The sequence below is a fragment of the Panthera leo genome, chromosome A3, assembly GCF_018350215.1.
Source record: "Panthera leo isolate Ple1 chromosome A3, P.leo_Ple1_pat1.1, whole genome shotgun sequence".
In the NCBI taxonomy this organism is placed as follows: Eukaryota; Metazoa; Chordata; class Mammalia; order Carnivora; family Felidae; genus Panthera; species Panthera leo.
The window spans coordinates 12,901,409-12,924,497 of NC_056681.1; the positions used below are offsets into that span (position 1 = coordinate 12,901,409).

At 52.0% G+C, this 23,089-nt stretch overlaps 1 long non-coding RNA gene across 1 annotated transcript; it reads right to left on the reverse strand.

The window, feature by feature from the left end:
* Positions 1–19,176: 19,176 nt before the first annotated feature.
* Positions 19,177–21,192, reverse strand: LOC122214881. The gene is made up of 2 exons (XR_006200125.1): positions 21,062–21,192; positions 19,177–20,790 (listed from the first exon to the last, which is right to left on the reverse strand). It is a non-coding gene; the product is annotated as an uncharacterized LOC122214881 (long non-coding RNA).
* Between the last annotated feature and the right edge of the window lie 1,897 nt (positions 21,193–23,089).

Below are 23,089 nucleotides of genomic sequence, written 5' to 3' on the forward strand. Positions count from 1 at the left end.
TCGGCTCAGGTCATGATCCTAGTGTCATGGGATTGAGGCATCCGTTGGGCTCTGCGACGAGGGTCGAGCCCGGTTAGGATTCTCTCTGTCTCCCTCTGCCCCTCGCCCAGCTCTCTCCAGCAACTTTAAGAAAAAGAAGGAAAGGAAAGTGGTAGGAACGCCAACTTTTGCGACCAAGATGCTGGCAGAGCAGAATCCGGGTCTCGACTTCCCCAGGCCCCCCTCCCCGCCATGGGCCCCGGCCCACCTGCTCCCTGTGGAAGCTCCCAGGATGCTCTGCTGGACCTCGGGACGAGAGGCTCATCGAGCTGAGGTTCACCGAGGGCTTGCAGGAAGTCCGGGCAGGTCAAGGCCCCCATCGACCCGCAGGCTGATCAATACTCTGTCAGCTGGAGCTTCCTGGCAGGGGACCGGTTCCCGGAACTGGGCTCTCAAGACAGGGCTGTGACAGGCAGGGACACGGGGGACCTGGCTTCCTGGACGTGCCGGGGGGACGCGGGTCTCCGCTAGCGGCTCTGGCAGGGGCTCGGGCGGTGCCAGCGGGAGGGTCCCAGGATCTGCGGGCGAGCGAGGGCAGGACCACAGGGCAGGGGCCACTTCCTCCCGAGTGCCGTCCTTGAACCCCCTCCGCCCCACTCGCACACCTGAGGGCCGGATGTGACGCCCGGATGCTCAGCCGGGGCCCTGGCAGCGGCCGAGGGAGGGCCCTTTCTAGGCCCCCGAGCATCTTCTGTGTGCTCGTCTTCTCTTTCTCACTCTGCCCTCCCTCTCCCTCCCTCTGTGGCCAGGCACCGGTGACACTTGAGCCCCCAAAGGTCAGGGGACAGTGGGGTCTGGGCGGACACATGACTGCGGCTGAGGAATTAGCCGGCAGCTGTGGCTCCCCAGGCTGCTGGGGGGGGCGGGGGGGGGTGCCCCAGCTTCTGCCTTGGGGGGCCGGGGGGGGGGGGGTGCAGCCCTCCCCCGCAAGTGCCACCCAGGGTGGCGTATGTTCACCCCAGGCTGGGGCTGTGCTGGGTGCTGGGGCCCCAGGGAGGAAACAGACCCTGTCCCCACCCTCAGCGACGCCCAGTTCTGCAAGCGTGAGCATCAGTCAGTCTGGGCGCTGAACCTTTGTCACCCCAGTTGGGTGGGCAGGAAATCCGTCCCGCTCTGGTCTCTGCCTCAATGACGCTTCTTATTCCAAGACACCATTCGGCTGCAAGTGACGGAGTTTTTAGTTTCCTGTTTTACGTTTCGATCCATTTTGAGTTAATTTTCATACAAGCTGCGAGGTGTAGCTTAGAGTGCATTTTGCTTTTTCGTGGCCGTGACCAGCTGTCCCGGCATCCCTTGTTGGGTGTAGTCTTTGTTCTGCTCTGACTTGTTTTGTTCTTTGTGCAAAATCGGTTGGCTCTGGGTGCACGTGCTCTGGACTCTCTGTTCTTTTTCACTCATGTAAGTGTCCATTCCTGATCAATGCCACACTGCCGTGATTGCTATGGCTTCATAGTTATTCTTAGTGATTGGGGCACCTGCCTGGGTGGCTCAGTCAGTTAAGCACCCAACTCCTGATTTGGGCTCAGGTCATGGTCTCGGGTTCGTGAGTTCGAGCCCCACATGGGGCTCTGTGCTGCCAGTGCGGACCTGCTTGGGATTCTCTCTCTCCCTCTCTCTCTGCCCCTCCCCTGCTTGTGCACTCTCTCTCTCTCTCTCTCTCAAAATAAATAAACATTAAAAAAATGAGGTAGCTACTCTTCAAACCTTGTTCTTTTTCAAAATTGTTTTAGCTATTCGAGTTCCTTTGCTTTTGTCTTTACACTTTACAGTGAGCTAATCTATTTCTTAAATTTTTTCTGGTATTTTGACTGATATTATGTTAAGTCTCTAAATAAATTTGAGGAGAGTGGACATCTTTACTATGTTAAGTCTTGCAGTCCATGAGCCTGGTGTGTCTTTTTAAAAAAATTTTTAATATTTAGTTTTGACACAGAGAGAGAGGCAGCATGAGACACACACACAGAATCGGAAGCGGGCTCCAGGCCCCGGGCTGTCAGCACAGAGCCCGACGCGGGGCTCGAACCCTCAAACCGTGAGATCATGACCCGAGCCGAAGTCAGATGCTCAACTGACTGAGCCACCCAGGTGCCCCAAGCCTGGTATGTCCTTTGATTTATTTAAGTTTTCTCTGATTTCTTTCATCAGCGTTTGGTAATTTCAAATTTTATTAGATTTATACCAAAGTATTCCATTTTTTGGAGAGTTTTTTCAAAGGCATTTAAAATAGTTTTTCCTACTGTACATTCCTGTCATATAAAATATGACTAATTTTCCTGTGCTGACATTGCCACCCTCACTAGTAACTTCTAGAAGGTTTATTTGGTGTGCATTCCTCGGGATTATCTATAGGAGCAATCAGATGAGTGCAAATAAGGGAAGTTTTTTTTTTTTTTTCTCCCAATCCGTATGCCTTTTATTCTTGCCTTTATGTGCTGCATTTTAAAATTGTATTTATGCCTGTATTAAAAATTACAATTTATTTCACATCCCAAACCCTGGCGGCATCATTCAAAATCAGAAGCGTAAGCTGCACGGGGGGCCTGGCCTCCCTTACACGACAGCTGGCAGGGCTGGGGAGCACCCACCCCTATACACGGGGCAAATGCCCTCCTAGGCGCCCTCATCGCCCATCCACTCGCCTGCCCCCTCAGGCATCTGCACCTGCAACCTCTGCCCTGCGCAGTCAAGTCTCCGAGGACGGCAGGGAGCACCGTCCATCCTAGTGCCGGAGATGTGGGGCGATTTCTCTGTGCTCCAGGCGCCAAGGCGAGAGCTTAATAATAGACCAGGAGGGACAGGCACAAGGAGCATCTCCATGGCAACCACTCGAGCCAACACTCAGGATCTAAGCTGAAGGGCGGATGTCTCAGAGAGTTGGTCCCCTGTCACCTGGACTATCGGCAAATCCTCCGGAAAGGGGAAGGCTCAGCCCCAAATTGGCTGAGGTCAAGTTTCCACCAGCTGATGAAGTGTTTCCCCCATGTGGACCTTTGAGCGTGACTGCCATGGGATGAAGCTGTCATGTTCGGCCATCGGTGCAGGAGGACGGTGACCATGATGGTGACAAATGCAGACTGACACTCGTCCTCCGTGGGGGACCTGACACCATGAGAGCCTGCATGATGGATGGTGTTCCCTCAGCATCAATGACAGATGCTTTCCAGAAAATCCAGCCAGTCTTCAAATCAGAGGCAGAAGATAAAGCGAGAAGCAGTTGAGGTCATACTATCGTACCTGTGCCCCTTCCTTTCCAGGGCACAGGCCCGGCACCTGTCAGCCTCAGGCTTTCTCTGTCCCCGGAGCTGGTGCGCATGTGGAACTCAGGCACTGGGGGGCAGCTCCAATCTGTGAAGGAGTGGGCGGGGAGCCAATGCTCCAGGAGCCGCAGGGCTCGAGGGGACACTCCCAGCACGTGGGGACACTGAGGGCATGCAGGGATGCCATGGGCACATGGGGACACGACTGGCGCTGGTCCCGTACTGTTTTCCCAGGGCCCAGCGGTCTGAACTCCAGGCACCCCCGGAGGTAACATGCTCAGTGACATATCCAGTGTCTCTTGCCCTCCCTTCCCTCCCTCCCCCCCCCCCAACACTCTAGTGTTCCTGGGGCCCTGCCCCAAACAAGTCACCGGCCCTCGAATCCTTCACTCAGGGTCTGCTTCTGAGAGGACCAAACTGAGATCCCCGCTGAGTGAGAGTCTGGCTCCATGAATGCCTGGAGGGTGTGGGAGGCCCGGCTGGCCTGGATAAGGCTTTGGTTGTGCAGGACCCTTTTACATGCTGGGGGCGTGATATCTGGCATCCCGGCCTCCTCCACTGCTTGTCAGTGGGGTCCCCAGTTACTTCGAGGATCAAAAATGTCTCCACAGTTCTCAAACACTTCTGGGGGCAAAACCACCCATGCTGAGAATTCCTGTGCCCGATCCCTCCAAACAGGGAATGTGGAATCCACAATCTGGATGGGTCATCTGTGAGTTCTGGTCCCCGCCCCCCCCCCCCCCAGATTTCCATCAGTGTCACCCTCCTGTCCCCTCCCATTTCAGGCAGGAGGGAGACTCATTTCTATCTGCCTGCCCTTGCCCACACGGCTATGCTGGGGGTGCCTTTCTTGAGGGTGTAGGGCACAGTTCAGAGGTCATTAACCGCTGGGCCACGGACTGTCTCTCCCAGATATGTTTGACTTGGTTCAAGAGATGAGCCACCCAGTGTTTTGAAAAACTAAAGTTGAGATCAAAATTTTGAAATTAGGAGACTAAAAAAAATGTCGTATCCAACTTGTCTTGAGTCAGTGGAAGCTCTGGGAACATATATTCACACTGGCAAAGATCACGGGAAGTGAGTAGGGGCTGCCCCTCCGCAGGTAGCTGGTGGTCCCCACTTTGCCACACTCCCTACTCCTCCCTGTCGTCCTACACTTGGCCTATTTCATTCACTTACAGCACCTGCCCCCCCCCCGCCGCCTCACCCATGAGTCTCTGGGTTTTGACTCAGCCACACTGTGGACCGTATAGTGAAACGGAGGCCACTCCATTCTCTGAGCCTCAGTTTTCCCATCCTTAAAAAGGAATGTCTGTAGTCCCAACCTCGAACCTTGGAGCGCAATTGCTAAAGGACAAAATGGGGAGATGCGTGTAAAGTGCCTGGGACGTGAATCCTCGGTACATGTGAGCCGATCTTATGACTGTGATTGTCATCTCACAGAGTTATGGAGGGGCGCCTGCGTGGCTCAGTTGCTTAAGTGGCCGACTCTTGATTTCAGCTCAGATCATGACCTCACGGTTTGTGAGTTCAAGCCTCACGTCAGGCTCTGTGTTGACAGCGCAGAGCCTGCTTGGGATTCTCTCTCTCTCCCCCCCTCCCCTGCTCACTTTCTCTCTGTTTCTCTCTCTCAAAAAAATAAACAAACATTAAAAAAATAAAGTTATGGAGACCGCATGAGGTAGTGGTCTAGAGGATGCATTCTAGAACCCAGCCGCCTGGGTTGCAAGCCCTGCTTTGCCACTTCATTGCTGTGTGACCTTGAGTGAATTACTAACGTCTCTGGTACTCAGCTCATCAGTAAACGGCGTGGTAACAATCAGCTGATGCACCTCAAGCGCCTGGGACCGACCTGCCCCCCGTGAGCACATCACTGAGCAGCAGCTGTGTAGATGTGATCTCCATCATTCCTTATCTAACCCAGTCCCCCGTGAACTTCAGGTGTCACTTTAGTTCTGCCTCTTCCAGGAAGCCCACCCTGACCTCCACGGGGTCTTGGGCTCCTTCACATAACGTGCGTCTGGTCAGTGCCCCAGACCTCCCCAGTTCAGCTGGTCGGTCGTGCATTTCTGCAACCGATGATGGTGATGATGGTGATGATGGAGATGGTGATGGTGATGATGATGGTGGTGATGGTGATAGTGGCAATAGTGACCTATTACTGAGCCCTGACGTGGACCAGGAGGTGCATTTCGTGGTTATGCCTGAAAGGAGGGAGGGATCAGGACATACCGCTGTTTTTAAGTCCCTGCCACATCCTCAGCTTTTTTACACACATTGACTCTCCATCATCCCCATTTCACAGAGCAGCACACTGTGCCCTGGGTGGCACAGCCAGTGAGTGGCAGAGGGTGATCACGCACTCAGGTGTGTTTGGTACTGAAACCCAGATCTGCCCGTATCTCCCCCCGGCCTTTCCTCAGGACAAGAGTGGGAAGAAGATTCCAGAAGGCTGGGTTGCCCCCAGGTGGGCTGTTGAACCCACTTCTTTCTCTGCTCAAACCAGCGGCAGCAGAGTCTCTGGCTTGCCAGGAAGAGCTCTGGCACTGACGATAAAGCCTCATTTTACAGATGGGGAGACTGAGTCCCAGGGAGGGGAGGTGACTCCCCCGGGTCCACGGCTGGCAAGCATGGAGCTGGGGTCTGAGCCCGGGATTCAAGTGGAGGGGGGGCCTGCTGCCCTCCCCGTGCAGCAGGTCTCCTTCCTGTGGGGCAGGGCCGGGCCCTGAGCTGGTGCCCCTGCCTCGGTGGCCCTGCGGGGAGGACCCAGGCCCGCCGTCCCGCCATGGGTTGAGTCTCACTGTGCCATGGCCAGTTTTAACGGACGCTCAGGGCAGGGGCGGGACACAGAGGTGAGCTGTGACGGGACGGTGCTTTCCCAGCAGAACGTGTTTTCCCCAATGATCCTTAAAAGACCATACTGCTTATTTTCTTCATCACGCTAATGTTCTTATAACATTATTTTATCGGTTATTTGTATACTTGGATTTGTCCATGTCTTCCATTGGACTGTAATTTCACGAAGGCATCAACCTGCTTTCGGTGTTGACTTGCTGATTCACCAAGTGTGGAGCACAGTCCCAGGCATAGTAGGTGCTCAATAAATAGTAGCTGAATAAATAATAGTAAATATACATGTGTACATGAGCATACTCACTCAAGCTTATATCTCTGTCTGTTCACATACATATGCACATCTCTGTAGACATACATGGCTGTACTCATTCATTCATTCATTCATTCATTTATTCAACAGTATTTATGGCATGGGCGCTTCATAACTGATGATGAGCACTGGTGCAAACCCAGGGAAGGCCATATTCACACACGTCCACACCATACACCCTGGGGCCTCCTCGCCTGCAAGCACTCACGCACAGTATGGAAGAGATTGTTGAACTGTTCCTTCGGTATGGCTTTCTCCTTCCTTCTTAAGGAAGAGAGAATTTAGCTGTCACATAGCTGCCCCAAACAATGACTACAGTTCTCAGCATCCCTTACATTTAGATTCGGCCATGTAATGAAGTCATTGTCAATGGAATGAGTGTGATTTCTGGAAAGTGTCTTAAAGGAAGAGGAAAACATGTTTCTGTACCTCCCTCCTCACTACTGACAGAAATGTGGGTGTGATGGCTGGAGCTCAAGCAGCCATCTTGGATCCCGAGTTGAAAGCCTCATGAAATGTGTTGTGATTGACAAAATGATTTAAGTTAGAATGAGTCTGAATCCTTGATCAGAGTGAAGCGTTCCCATCAGCCCTGGCTGCTTCCTGCTGGGCTTTCTTTACCAGAGAGAGAAATAATCTTGTGTTTTGCCTAAGGCACTTTTAAAACAGATTTACTGTCACTTGTAGCTGAAGCAATTGCTAAATCACACACACACACACACACACACACACACACACACTCACACTCCATTTCCTCACTGGAAACCGTTAAGAGGATCCATTCTGTCTGACGACATCACAGAGGAGCCACATACTGATTTCTGTCCGTAGTCAGGGCCCGCCTGCAGGCCCTGCTGACGATCACCGAACCAGAAGAAATTTATTTAGACTCTCCCTCCTCTGGGCAGAGGACAATCAACCCTCTGTGGATTTATGCTCTGTCCTTCTCATCTCTCCACAGTGTCTGGGGAAGACGTCTGGAAGAAACGACAGAGCAAAATCTGACTTTCTGAGAGCTTGGGGACACCAACCACAGCATTTTTGGTGGGAAGGGGGATTTCCACAATGGCAGTTGTCACATGGGTAATGTCCCCTGCCAGTCCGGCCTCCTCCCCGCTGCTCCTCTGCGGTGCCTGGTTCACGGGACAGGTCTTCTCTGAGCCCCGATCAGCGCCCACCGCCTGCTCCCTGGGGGTTTATTTCCACTTGTTGTCCTGTCTCCTCCCACGTGGTCAGAACACTGCTCACAGCCCCCAAAGGCCCAAGGTTCTTGGGGTTGTTCCTCACCCAGGGCTTTGCTTAACAAGTCACAGACAGGACCGTGTTATGTCAAAATACTCCGTAAAAGCAAAGCTACAACTTTGAACCTCTGTAAATATTTAAAAGTAATGAAATTATACTCCAAGTCTTATAAAGGTGGCCATAAATCCACAGTCCATGTTGATTATATGTGGGTCCTCCGATGTAATAAAAACATACACATCATACGTTATAAATGCACCTCTTCAGGACCATAAATTGGACGTAAAACTAACATATGAGCTGTAACAAGCATTAAACATTTCATTAACACTAGCTTTGCTTGTCTTCTTAGAATTTAGGGTGTCTATTTTGGAATAACTTGGGTGGCTCAAGACAGTGATAAAAAGCTGACATAGAAAGGTGTGAGTTTAGCAAGCAGGGGGATGTAAAACTCCTTGGAATGTTGATTTGAAAAAATTGCCTGTGGGTTCTCCTTTTCTTCTTCTTTCTGGCAAGCTCTTGTGTGAGTGCACCTGGGCGATCAGAGGTGAGTAACACAGATGAAGGACCTACTGTGTGCTTTGTTCTCACATTTAGCTACAATATTGGTCTGTGACTCCTTTTGTCTATGAAGGAAAATGGAGATTGGCATTCACTGTAGTGTTGTAGTCTTTGTACCAAATAGAAACTTTTTGATTACAAAGGATGTAATCCCAATTCAAAGTGACTTAAGCCCAAATGGGAAGTTATTGGCACAGCAAAGGGTAAGCCCAGGGGTTTCAGGAGGGGCTGGATCCAGGATATATCTGTAAAGCATTTGTCTTCATCTGTCCTCCCTGATTCTTTGATGTTGACTTCATTCCCTGGAGGGCTCTTCCCTCACTAGATGGAACTCTAGCCTACTATCCCTCTAGCTCAGCAAACCCAGTGGAAACATACTTTTTCCTTTGTGAGCATTCCAGCAATACCCCGGACTGACTCTCATTGGATTAAAGTGTGACCACTCGTGCTGGCTGAAGGACCGGCTTAGGTCACAAGCCCACTGTGGAGCAGGGTGTGGGAGTCGTCCTCATTCAAACACGTGGACCAAGTGTGTGAGCTATCCATTTGGTTTCCAGCAGGAGAGACTGAATCTGGCTGAGACAATTGGGAATTTATTGGGTGCAGAAAAAGGATGCCCAGATGATCAGAGAAGTGAGAAATAGACTCAGAACAGGTGGGAGCCAGCAGTGTTCCAGAATGATTCTACAGCAGAAACTGCCTGAGTGACCTTGAGATCAACACACAGCCAATGAGCCCAGGGAATTGGTTGAATGAATGAATAATTAACATAAAGGACAAAACCACAGATATCCATCCGAAATACTCTCCCTACCACTTATTCTGGATTGTTTTGCAGGATCCAACCCTGGTCATGACCTCTAATTTCCTGATGCCCATTACTCCCTTGGCTTCCAAGGCCCCAGCCTTCTTCTTCTGTCACCACCTCTGCTGACTGTTCCCTTCTCCTGGCCCCTAATGTCAGCACGTCCCAGGATGATGTCTCCTGCTCTTCTCTTCTGGGGCAGCCCCTCTTGGCTCTCAGTTTCAAGTGTCATCTCAGTTCTGGTCCCAACGTGTCTCTCAAATTCTATTCTGAGGTTTCCCCCAAACTAAGACTTTGATCCCATTTATCCGGCACCTACTGTATGCTGACTCCTTTGCGAAGCACCTACTGTGTCTCATTTAATCCCCATGAGAACTCACAGAAGATGGCAATTCTTGTTGGAGGAGTAAAGAGCCTTGCCCAAGGTTGATCCAGGACTCAGCCCCAGAACCGGTAACCTTAGCCCTGTATAGACTTCATTCTTCCTCACTTCACTTCCTTAATATGACCAAAACCATTCCTTTAGATGCCAGGATCCAAATTCGGGAACGTTCCTAATTGCCCACCTTTGTCTACCTTGTCCAAGCAAGCACCTAGTCATACTGTGCCAATCTTCCTGGGCCCCTTCTTTATAAACAAACAAAGATTGTGTTTATGACTCTGTTGGTACAAAGATGGATATTATCCCAGGATGGGTTATATTCGTTTTTTACTTCATGATTTTCAAAGGAATTAAAAATTTTTTTAGCTCCTAAAAGCATCATGAGCCCTGGGCACTGCTCCCGCTGTACCTAATTGAGAAGTTGGCCCTGATTTGTTCATCTCTCCACTCACCTGGGACGACTGCTGACCTCCCCCCTGCAGCCCACCCCGAACTCCGGGCAGAGCAGTCCCCTGCAGTGGTCACCTGGTGTAGTGCCCGTCATGAATCCAACCCTCCTCTGTCTTCTGGTGACAGTGACCCAGGTTTCCAGGCTGATCCTACTCTGGCTCCAGGGGAGGCCAGTGAGAGCAGCGCATTCCCCCAGCCTCGGTGACTGGTTAAGGAGCTCCTGGAACCTGCTGGAAAGAAGCACTTCCCTTCCTTGAGATTGCTGGACTGGTATGAGGGAGGCCGGGAGCTTCCTGTGGTGCTACTCAAAGCAGGCCTGGGGGGAACAGTCAATAGGAAAATAGAGCCAGGGGTGGGAGGAGGAGGGCCAGGAGGAGGAAGAGGAGGGGAGAAAGAGAGAGGAGGAAGAATAAGGAGCAGGAGGAAGAAGTGAAGAGGAGAGGAGAAGAGAGCTGATGGTGTCATCAGACTCCCCCTGGATCCAGCCTGGCCTGAAGCAGTACTATCCTTGGACTCTTCGTTTCCATGAGTCAAGACTTTACCCCTCTTGCTTTGGGCTTCTGTGATTTATAACTGAATATACAGCTCCCCATGCTCCAACTTCCCCTTCATATAGACCCTGATCTCCTGGCATGGTGCGGGCACGATCGAGTCCTGATTTCCCATCTTGGCACTTGGCGCCCTCTCAGTCGGCTTAAAGAGATTCTCCGTCACCTCTGCTGGAGCTTAGAAATTCAAGGAAAAAGAACCCAGATGCCCTTCACGAGTGAAAAGTTAGACTCAAGTACATCCACACCATGGATCACGACTCAGCAATAAAATGGAGTGAATTATCGATATGTGCGAGCAACCCCAGTGGGCACTATGCTGAACGAAAAGGAATCCGTGTGATTCTCTTATATCCCCTTCTCGAAATGACAAAACTATAAAGATGGAGAATAGATCAGTGGTTGCCAGGCGGTGGGGACGGGGGTGGGTCTGGGAACGGAGTGGGTGTAAGTATCCAGGGCAGCACAAGGCAGTTCCTTTGTGGTGCTGGGACAGTCCTCTGTCTTGAAGCCTGGGGAGGGGGGTTACGTGAACCTACACATAGGATAAAATTGCATAGGACTAGATGCACGTACGTGCATGTGACACACACACTCCTCATACACACGCACACACACACACACACACGCGAGTGCGTGTAAATAATGCCGAATCTGAATACGGTCTGGGGTCTAGTTAACAGTATTGTCTCAAGGTCAATTTCCTGGCCCTGATACGGAATTACGGCTGTATGAAATGTCACCATGGGGAAAGATGGGTGAAGGGTACATAGGGCTCTAATATTATCTGCGGCTTCCTATGAGTCTATAGTTATTTTAGAATTTAAAAATTCTAAATTGTAATGAAATCTGGCTAGTTCCCACTCCTCCCGCCTTTTGCCTTCTCTTTCCGAGATTCTTGAGTAGATACCTCCAGGAATCTTGAGTAGATTCATGAGTAGACACCTCCAGGAAAACCCTCACCTCTACACTTCCCTAAAAGAGGGCATATAACTGTGGCGGGCCGAAGCACGGGCTCTGGATAGGATGACCAACAGCCCTGGTTTGTCTGAGGCTCCAGGGGTTTCCAGACGGGACCTGCAGATTTCAAACTGGGGCAGTCCTGGGCAAACCGGGACGAAGTGATTGCCCTAGCTTTGGATAAGTGGGGGTGGGACCTGGGTTTAAGCCCCAATTCTGCCGGTTAAGAGCTGGGTGACCTCGGGGAAAATGCCGGACTCCTCTGCCCTTCAGTTCCATCATCTGTAAAGTGGAAATAATAATACGATTCCCCTGAAACGGGCTTCTGATGAGTCAATGAAATCACAGACGTGATGGTCTGACACGGGGCCTGGCGTGTCGTATGCGCTCATTCAGCCAGAAGCCTTCATTGTTGGCTACACGAGGGAGCACCCCCATCACCCCAGGCTCTGCTGAATCCCCAGGCAGGGACCCCCTGCTCCACCCACCAACAGATAAACAATGAACCTATGCACTGGGACTTAATAAAACATCTCTCTCTCTCTCTCTCTTTTTAAATGTTTATTTATTTTTGAGAGACAGAGAGACAGAGAGAGAGAGAGAAAATGAATGAGTGGGGGAGGGGCAGAGAGAGAGGAAGACACAGAATCTGAAACAGGCTCTGAGCTGTCAGCACAGATCCCGACACGGGGCTCGAACTCACAGATTATGAATTCATGACCTGAGCCGAAGCTGGATGCTTAACGGACCGGGCCACCCAGCGCCCCAATAAAACATATGGATGACACAACAGACCCCAACGTACTAGCACAGGTACATATAGCACTTTAAAATACAAGGTTCTCTGGGCCATGGACGACATACAACTTGCACAGGACCTAGAACAGACATCAAACATTTATCTAAGGCCCATTTGTTTGCCCTCTTAGAATGTAGAACAAGGTCGGGTGACACCTGTCACCTTCTGCTGGGTGACCCAGTTCCCCGTAGACCCACCTGCTGCCCCATCTTTGATCTGCGTTTCTGGACTGTGGCATTTACCCCAGTCTCCTCTTCAGTCAGCTCTGACCCTGACAAGGTGTTTCCGTCTGCCCAGGACTTGGGGGATTCACCCATTCGATAACTATTTACGCATCAGTCACTCTGTGCTAAGCAAAGTCCTGGGCCCTGGGGATAGGACGGTGAACATAACAGACAACCGTCACGGGCCTCAGAGAGCTTCCAGTCTAATGAGAAGAAAGGAGAGAAGGAAGGAAGGGAGGTGGAGAGGAGGCTCGGACTCGCGGAGGGCTTGCTCTGTGCGGGGCCCCGCGTCCAGCAGCCCACGTGTCCTGGCTGTTTCGTACTGTTGGACCCCACTGTGGAGGTGAGAAAACCGAGGCCCAGAGAGGTTCAGGTCCTTGCCTCTCCCAGCAAGGAAATGGTGGAGCCAGAGATGGAACCTTCTGGATTCAGAGCCTCCGCTGGGTCTGGAACGAATGAACGGATGAAACCCGGAGTGAATGAATGAGTGAATACCAGCCCTCCTCGGTGACCCCGCTCCGTGGACAGTCGTTGTTCCTGATCCAGCGCTCGCCTGGGCCATGTGGGTAGATTCGAAACCGCTCTCACCGAGGGATGTCATTTAAATCTCCGCTCCCACCTCACTCAGAGCCAAAGCCGGAGTCCTGGCCACAGCCTCTGTGGTTCTATGTGATCTACCCCCTCCCCCGCCTCGTTTCCCCTACTGTTCCCTTATTCACTCTGCCCCAGGCACACTGGCCTCCTCGCTGCTCCTCAAATGCGCCACCCACATTCCTGCCCCAGGGCCTTTGCACTCGCTGTTCCCTCTGTCTGGAAGACTTTCTTCCAGACACTCACGTGGCTTCCTCCCTCACCTCCCTTAGGTCTTTGCTCAAGTGTGGCTTTCTCCATGAAGCCCCCTCCGACCACCGGTTTCCAGTTAGAGCCTCACTCCCTTTCCATCCCCGTTTTTCTCATAGCACTTATCATCACTTGAGGTCTTTTCTCTGTCTTTACCTTGTTGGTTGTTTTTCTACCCACCCCCTCCACTGTCCCTAACTAGAATATAGCTTCCATTAGGCAGGAGACTTATCTGTCTTGTTTATTGCTGTATCCCCAGGGCCTGTGTTTAGCAGAGGTTTGTAGAATGAATGGACATGAAGAGGGTAAACAGCAGTGACAGCCTGGCTGGGGTGGGGGGAGAGTCACATTGGAGCTGAGACATGGAAGTTAAAAGAGGACCAACAGGAAAAGACGTGGAAAACGGCAAGTGCAAAGGGCCTGGGGCAGGAATGATTTTGGCAAGCTGGAAGAGCAGGGAGGAGGTCCTTGTGGCTGTAGCGGAGTGAGCTAGGGGGAGAGTGAGGGGGAGACGGGTCTGAGAGGTAACCAGACCACGCGGGACTCAGAGCCCATGACAGGGAGTTCAGATTTCATGCTAAGAGCAATGGGGAGCCATCGAAGTTTCTGGAGCAGGGTCGGACACGATCTGATTTGCCTTTCTAAAGCTCACTTTGACTGCAGTGTGTGTTGAGTGAATGTGGGTCTGGATCGCAGGGGGCCACGTGGAAACTGGGAGCCCAGCGGGAGGCTGTGGCAAGGATCTAGGGGAACCACGGTGTGTGATGGGGCCCGAGGAGGCAGTGGTGGTAGAGAAGAGTGAGTGGAAGGAGGACACAGGAGGTAGACTTGGTCTTCCAGGTTGGCTGAGCTGAAATGTGGGAACAGTGAGGCTTTGCCCGGCTTTGCCCGGCTTTGCCCAAGGTTCCCTTGGGACCTCGTGGGAAAGAGAAGGTCTGAGATACAATTGTAGCGGTGCTCACGCATCCCTACTTCCTCCAAGAGGTTCCGGGGGCAGGGGGTGGTGGTCTTAATCCCCGGGCCGCCCTGCTGGGCGTCGTGCCTCTAATAAGGGCGCTGTCCATTGGGAGCTTGCGCAAAGCTCGTGTTTATTTTTGCCAGTTGATATAAACGCCTCGCCGTTGCTGCCACTCACCAGCACTGCGTGCTTTCACATCAATTGGGTTGGAGGAGGAAGATTAAGTGCCTGCATTTGCTGTCTTTCCAGATGACAGAATGGGAAAGAAGAAAATTACTTGGAAGAGAGGGGCGGTGAGGAGCTGCCACCTCGTGGGCAGAGGGGGCAGAGGCTGCCCTGGGAGGACTCCTGGGGGAGTGAGGGAGAGGAAGGATGGTGAGGGGCCCACCAGACCTCCTCCAGCCCTTTGTTGCCATACCGTGTTTACGGACGACAAAGTGCTTTTCGGGGACAGGGTCTCATCTAGCTGTATACAGCGGCCTTGCAGGGGGTTACTACGCGACCTCCCAGGTCCGATGGGGGTCCCGCAGCTGTCGGTGACAGAAAACCCAACTCCAACAGACTTCAGCGGAAGGGGGCTGTACGGATGGGCTCCTAGAACCGCAAAGTCCCAAGGGCGAGGAAGGCCTCAGGTAGGGCGGGATCCAGGGGCTTCAGCCAGTTTTTTTTCCCCTCAATATTTCAGCACTGCTCTGTTCCTCTACCCTCTTGGGTTGGGGGGACGGGGGGCTAGATGTCACCTGCCTGCACAGCAACCCTGGAGGGATGGTGGTACCTGTGCCACATGTTTCAGGACCGCTTGGCTCACTGGCCCAAGCTGTTCATGTGGCCACCTCTGACCCACACGCTGGGACCGAGGTGACGGGGTTTGCTCACGGCCAGGGCTGCTCCCTGAGGTGCCCTGATGTTGGTTACAACAGGTGCCCGTTGCTCTTGGAGAGGCAGCCCCATGCCAGGACGAGGGCTTGGTGGGCACAATTTCAGCCCCCTGTGCAGGTACGGCCTGCCCAGGACCTCGTCAGTGGTCCCGCATACATACCGATCCCGGTCTGGATCGTGTGCCAAATGGAGTTGGGTATGGGGTTCACTCCCCTCAGCAAATGAACAGAGGTTCACGTGGAGGACAGAGGTTTCCCAAAGGACAATCGGGGCCCTGTGCCCAGAAGGGAGGATTCAGCCACTCCTTTAACATATTTTTATGAAGTGCCCACTCTGCCGCGTGCTGTGCGGTGGAGACGGCAGACTGAGATTGCTTCCATCGTGGAACTTACGGCCTTGTCTGGGGGAAGGGACAAAACAAACATCAACGCCGCGGTGAGGCGCCAATCAAGACAATGGGGCTGTGGAGGAAACAAAGCAGGACGGGAGGACGAGGTGCATCATGTCGGATCGGGTGGCCGGGGACGGCCTCACTGCCAAGACGATGTTGGAATAAAAATTGAAAGAGGGGGATCGGGTGGCAGCCTTCGAAAAGAGCATTTCCAGGGGAAGGAAAAGGAGGTGCAAAGGCCCGGAGGTAAGAGGTCGCCTGGGGCAGCTGGGTGGGACCAGGGCCTTGAGGGCCATCTGGAGGACTTCAGCTTTTGCTCTGAGTTAGGTGGGGCCTCTGTAACCTTTGAGCAGAGGAGGGGCCTAATCTGACTTAGATCCTGAGAGACAATGCCCCCTGCTGGTGGCGAAGTGGCCGTACAGCCCCCCCCCCCCTCCCTCAGGGAGCTCGTGATCCAGGCCAGGGTGGTGCTGGGACTGACACTGGATAAATGCACATACTCGATTTTTCAAGGGTGGTACATGTCCTGTGTATCTCTCTTCTCTCATCCTGCTCAGATTCTATGCTCTTCAGGAAGCTGCTCACTCTCCTTGTCCAGGGCCACCTGCCTGGGCCTGGCTGAGCCAACTGGGCAGGACCCGTGCGAGCCTCGGAGAGAGGAACCGTGAGCGGGGTGCCGAGCCCCGAGGCCATCCTGGGGGAGGAAGAGGGGACGCAGCGCAGCCCTGCCCCACCTGGAAAACCCCCTCAGCATGCCTGGTCCCCGGAGAGCGAGGACGCAGCCTTCCTGGAGCAGCCCCCCTTCCGCGGTCTGCCTGGTTCCACCACTCGGAGGCCCCGGGGGCAAACCGTGGGCTCCGTGAATTGGGATTCTTCCGGTTGCAAGCGACAGAAACTCAATTCGCACAGACTTAAGTGAAAAGGGAAATGTAGTAGCTCATGTAACTGAAAGTCAGGGGCGTTGGGCGGCCGACCCAGCTGGATCCAGAGACTCCAACAACTTAGTCATGACGTAGAGCCTCTCCCTCCCAGGCTCTGCTTTCCCGTGGGTTCGGTTCACCCTCTAGCAGGTTGTGTCCATGGGGGTGACCGAGAAGACGGCCAGCAGCTCCGGGCTTCCCCCCCACCAGCCCCGCAGCCACGTCCCTCGACCCCCACCCCCCACCCCTGCGCAGAATCTTTCCCCACCAGATCCACCCAAAGCCCCAGGACAGGCTCTCATTGGCCCATTTGGGGTCACATGTCCATCCCATAGCCAACCAGAGCACCCAGGAGGATGGAAGGTGAGCTTGGCCACACCTGGGTCTCGAGGTCACCGCTGATGTTGGGGGTTGGGGTCAGTGCTGCTCAGTCCCCGCCATGGCTCAGGGTGAAGGAGGCTGTGTCCACGGTGGGAGATCTAAGGTGGACAGGGGTGGACGCGCAGAGACAGAACTCACGGATGCTCCTGTGGTTCCTCGTCCCAGAGCAGGACAGCGAGTCTGGGAGGCGGGACGTGCCTCAGCCAAGGCCAGGGAGCTGAAATGGCCAGAGAAGGGTTTTGAGCACGGGCTTCACCCGCAGCTCCCGAGGGCGTGGTGTCTCCAGTGTTTTGCATCCACGGCAGCAGTGAAGTCTGCAGGAGGCCCTGGCTCCCGGGTGGAGGCCTCTCTCCAGAACGGCAGCCCTTGTCCCGACAGGGCAGCCTCATCTGTGCACCCCGAAAAGCAACCTGTGAAGTAGGAGCCACCCCAGGAAGCCCTTCTGCCCACCCTCGCATGTCCCCGGGGCTGCTGACACCCCCCACCCCCCCAGCGCCGCACACAGCAGGAGGAGGAGAGCCGGGGGGTGGGAGGGGTGGGGGAGGAGGGGGGAGTGTTCGAGGAAGAGGAGGGAGGCTGCCAGGAGGACGTCCGCTTCCCTTAGAGCTCTACAGGGGACGCTGCAACCCCCCTCCATCACGTCCGTGTGCAGAGTCATACCTTGTCCCCAAAGGTGCGTGCGAGCACAATCACAGCCCTCCTCCCCCCCAGCAGAGGCCCCTCCTTCGGGGACTCAACACGGTGCCCTGCAGGTCTGCGTTTCCCCAAGAGCCTGGGCAGAGACGGCTTGTCATCTCTGAAGCTGTCAGGTGTATGTGTCTCATGATCCAGTTGATCAACCCTTAGTCACAGTTTGTCCTGGGGACAATTTTACCCATGCGGGCAAGGAGATATGTCTGAGAATGCTCCTTGAGGCAGTGCTCCTAATAGTAAAACACTGGAATTGACCTGAATGTCCTTCAGCAGAAGACGGCAGAATCTATATCATCTCTCTCTATCTCTCTCTATCTCTACCTATATCTATCTATCTATCTATCTATCTATCTATCTACCATATTTTCTCCTAACTAGAAAACACTGTCCAGTGATTTAACAAAATATGTGGGTCTTTATTAGTGTCTTAGAAAAATCTTCAAGAGATGGTATTGGGTGAAAGTAAGTTGAAGAATGAAAGCAAGTTGCATAATGACAACCCAATTTGATAACATTTTCATGAAATAGGATCCAATATTATGCCTTTTTAATGGGCTCGTATGCACGTGGGGAGAATATATAAAAAAAGGATCTAGAAAGACGCACTTAACAATGGTTACTTCTGGGGCACCTGGGTGGCTCAGTTGGTTAAGCGTCTGACTTTGGCTCAGGTCATGATCTCACGGTCCATGAGTTCGAGCCCCTCATTGGGCTCTGTGCTGACAGCTCAGCCTGGAGCCTGCTTCAGATTCTGTGTCTCCCTCTCTCTCTGCCCCTCCCTTGCTCATGCTCTGTCTCTCTCTGTCTCAAAAATAAATAAAAAAAAAAACATGAAAAAAATTTTTAAAAAACAATGGTTACTTCTGGGGAGGGGACCACGATTGGATAAAAGAGACATTTGTCCTAAAGAATCAACAAAATAACTGACAGGAAGTAATAAGAGAGTTAGAAAAATTGCAGGCTTGAAATCAATAGAAAACATCAATTTAAATTCTGTATACTAGCACTGAACAATTGGGAAATGAAATTTTAAAATGCCATTTACAATAGCATAAAAAAACTTCAAAATACTTAGGGATTTATTTAACAAAACATTCTCAGGATTTGTATTCTAAAGGCTACAAAACATTGCTGATAGACATTAAACTCTGAAATAAATGGAAAGATACACCAGGTTCCTAGAATAAAAGACTCAATCTTTGGGGCACCTGGTTGGCTCAGTTGGGACAGCATGCGACCCTTGATCTTGGTCTTGGGGTCGTGAATTTGAGCCCCACATTGGGTGTAGAGATTACCTACATGAATAGAAAAAAAACCTTAAAAAGCCCCCTCACTATTATCATTAAGACGGTAGTTCTCTCTAAACTGATCTAGAGATTGAATGCAATCCCAATCAGAATTCCAGCAGGCATTTTTAGAAATTGATGAGCTGATCGTAAGATTACACGAGGGGCATCTGAGCGGCTCAGTTGGTTAAGCGTCTGACTCTTGATTTTGGCTCAGGTCATGATCTCACGGTTGTGAAATAGGGCCCCATGTTGGACTTTGTGTTGGGCATGGAGCCTGTTTAAAATTTCCTCTCTCTCCTTCTGTCCCTCTTCCACTCATGCGCTCTCTGTCTCTCTCAAAATAAATAAAGGAACACACACACAAAAAAAATTACATGAAAATACAAAGCATCTGGAATAGTCAACAAAATTTTAAACAACATAGTTGGAAGACTCACGCTAACTGATGTCAAGACTTACTACAAGCTATAGAAGTCCAGCTGGGGTGGTAGGGCCTTAAGGAAAAATACCTAAATCAGTGGAACAGAAGAGAGACTCCAAAAACACATCACTCATCCAGATTCAACCGATGTTCAACAGAGGTGCCCAAGTAATTCAGTGAAGAAAAGAAAGCCTTTTTGACAAATGGTTTAGAAGTCAATGAATATTTATATGGGGGAAAATGAACTTCAACCCCTGACTGGTGCCACGTAAACATTAACTTCAAATGAATCATGCACTTAAACGTAAAGTCTAAAACATCTAGAAGAAAACGGGGGTGAAAGATCTTGGGAAAAGCAAATATTCCTCAGGCCGACCCGATGCACTGCTGACAGTAAAGGAAAGATAAATCGGACTTTGTCAAAATTAAAAACTTCTGTCCCCCAACCCCCATTTGGCAAAGCGCAGAGGTTGGCAAGGGCCGAGTTTCTCTTCCGAAGCCATTGCTCTTGTCAGGTGACTCTCTAGCTGGCCGTGGGGCCATACTTAAGTCGGCAGGCCTGGGGACAGCTTCCCTCTGATGTCAGTCTCGGGGCCCTTACCGTCCCTTAACCTGTGGTCTCCTTATTGACGCTCCCCCCTCCATGTCTCCTGAGAGCTGCCATTTGCTGGGAGGGACAGAGGCTGTGCCGTTGCTGGTATGAGGTCTGTCTGGAGACACAACCACAGGTCAGCCAGCAGTAGAAAGTTCAAATTCATACACGGTGGAGCACAGCCAGGATCAAAGGAAAGGGTTGCCCCTGGGAGCACTGGCCATCCAGCCTGGGGTTAGTCACTCTGGAAATGGTACAGAGAAACCTCAGAGAACTGGAAGGGACAGAAATGGGAAGTCACTATTAACGGGCTTCTTTAGGTCACCTCTTTGTGCTCTGCGTTATGCCGTCCAAACAGGAAATGTCTAAATTTATTTTCTGCCTTCTGTTTCAAGGGAAGTTCCTCTAGTCCTTGGATTATCGCAGGTGGACATCTCCCCGTCAAGAGCTGATTCCATGTCCAAGACTTGGATTGTAGGACATTGCTTCTCTTTGTCTAACCTGCAGCTTACATGCTGCAGCCTGGATGACTTCCCACTTATTCAGCCTTTGAGGGAATCCAAATGAGCTTTTTTCCAACGTTGAGTCAAATTTTCGGTCCTCGTGACAGTTGTTGACATGTCAAAGCAGGATTTTACTCGTTGGGTGTCTTTTTCTTTCTCTCTTTCTGCTCATGTTTTAACACCTTTGATGCATTCGGAATCAAACTTATACACCTGGAAATGCTGGGTCGAACACACATTATGTCTTGGCTGCTGGGATTTCCAAAACCTTTGCCATGCTAACGTTCCAAAGAAAAAGCTAGCCGGTGCAACTTTTCTGGAACCTATTGATTATGGAAACTTTCTGTAGCAGAGCTTTATTAATACCACAAGGAACATCCTTGGGATCCTCAGTCATTGCTTGGATGGGTACACGGAGGCTTGGAACAATGTGCTTTGCAGTCTCTCTGTGAGTTAGTGGCACATTAGGGCTTGCAACCCACTTAATCACCTTAAAAAAAAAAGCAACGGGACAGTTAACTGTAAGTGGTAAGTGATAACTATTAGATCCTTCCCTTTCCTTGTCTTTGGCCCGGAGCCTCAGTTTTATCATCTGTCAAATGGGAGCACTAACCCTTGCCCTACAGTATCTGTCGTGACACTTTTGGTTACAAGTGATGGCGAAACCAACTTCAACTGGCTTCGGCACAAAGGGACCGTCTTGGCTCACATAAAATTTAGGTTAATCCCGAAGCTGAGAATGCAGTCTCGACTCTTTTTACCTCCATAGTGGCTTTGCTCTAAGGCAGACCTTCCCCTGGGGACAGCAGGACCCCTAGCAGCTCCGGACTAATATCCTCCTAGCTCAGCCACTCGGCAGGTGGAGGACAACTCTTCCACCATCACTGGGAAGTCTCAGGTCCCACTGCCTCTGCAGCAACTTGGGTCACATCTTGAGCCAATCAGCGCAGTCAGGGGAATGGGGCGCTCTGATTGGTCGGGTCTCCGTCACGTGATAAGCCGGGCCTCCACTGAGCGGGCTCCGCTCAGGATTGACAACGCGCAGGTTGCTTAGCAACTGGCTCCTGTCTCCTTTCTGTCATCCAGGACTGGCAAAGCCGGGCCAGGGTCCCGAGTATCGAATTTTAGGGCTCAGGATCTGGTTTTTAGCCACCGCAGCTCCTTGGAGGAGAGGCAAGATGGCAGAGTGATTAAAACAGAGGCTATGAAGTTCAACGGACTGTGGTTTAAATTTCAACTGTGCCATTTACTCACCGGATTGAATGAACTCAGCCTCTATGTGACTGATTCCGTTTCCTTGCCTATAAAATGGGACTAGTAATGCTCTGCACCTCTTGGGTTGTGAGGGTTAAGGGGGTGGCTTAGAACCACGCCTCCCCCATGGGGCGGGGCTCAGCAAAAGTGACCTGAGCGGTACCTTCTCCTTGGAGGAGGCGTCACTCACAACCCCCGGCCCCACCTCGCCGTGTCCACTCTCCCCTCTCCCTTCCCGGGACCACCCTGCAGCCCGGGGCGGGGGGGGGGTATTCGGTCCATGTTCTCTCACCACTAAAAACCCCTTAGTGACTCCATCAAGCCCCGTGTCCCACGCCCTAGGTAGGTGCTCAAGAACTATTTGTTGAACCCAGGAATCCAGGCCACTCCGGGCGGGACCAAGCCTTCGCCCGCTCTTCACAAGCCATGGTGAGGCACTTGTAAGGAGAAGGCGTCCTCTCCGGGTCTCCGGAGACCGCCTTTGAAGCAAAAAGGCGCAAAAGCCGGCTGCCCCCCAGGCCTGCCAGACCCTTCTCTCTGAATGCAGGGGAAGCTTCCACCTGGTGAATAATTCACTTGCTGCAGTCAGCGGCTCCAAGTGCTGTGTTGGCAAAAAAGCAGGCAGCCTGCAGAACCGTTTCTTATTTTTGCCGGGCGAACAGACCAGGGTCTTGAGTGCTTGTGTTTCCAACCTGCTAAGTCCAGAGGCAATTAGCCGTTGGGTGCTTTTGCCCGTGAGCTCCTGTGCCCATTGCCTTGTTAGATGCACTCATCGCTGCCCAAACAAGGCAGCCAAAGATTTATGTCAACTCGCTATTAAAGTACAATTTTAACAATCCTTTAAAATGGCTGCGGCATCTACACATAAACAGCACTCTATGTTAAGCCTCCCCTTGGGGACAGTAACCTGCTTCATTAAAACCACCATAATGAAGAGGCTCTATAAATCAGCGTCTTTTATACAAAAACATATGATCTAAACTCCTTCTGCAGCCCAGCCCTGATGCAGGCAGACAGCTCGGGTGGGAGGCAAGAGCCTGACAGACAAGCCACAAAGGGGCCAAAGAGGCCAGTTTTCAACAGGTTAGATGAAGCCGGGTCTGCCAACCAAAATTTGTTTTCTCCAACATTAGCCTGTAATGTAGGGAAAAAGAACAGACCCAATTTCTTTCCATGACGGAATGTTCCCTCCGTGCGGGGCCAGGGGTGAGGTCACCCTGACACCTTTCTCTGTGACTCCGATGGGCTGGGGAGGGAGGGCCCACCCCCTCCCCCTCCCTCACCCCCAGATAGGACTTGAAACCCCGGGCCCAAATCGCCCACCTGCCAGATTCTCAGCGTGTCCCAAGCGTCACCCACTCACACACCCCCTCACGACGGTCGCTGGGGCCACCTCCGTGCCCCGCCTGCGCTCCTAATCAATCGTCTTCTGTAAACGGACTCACTTTTTCAAATTCAGCTTCGTTCGTGCAGTTATGGCTGTGAAATCACGGAGCTCGTCTCCAGGCTTTCTAGGTTTTCCTAATATACATTAT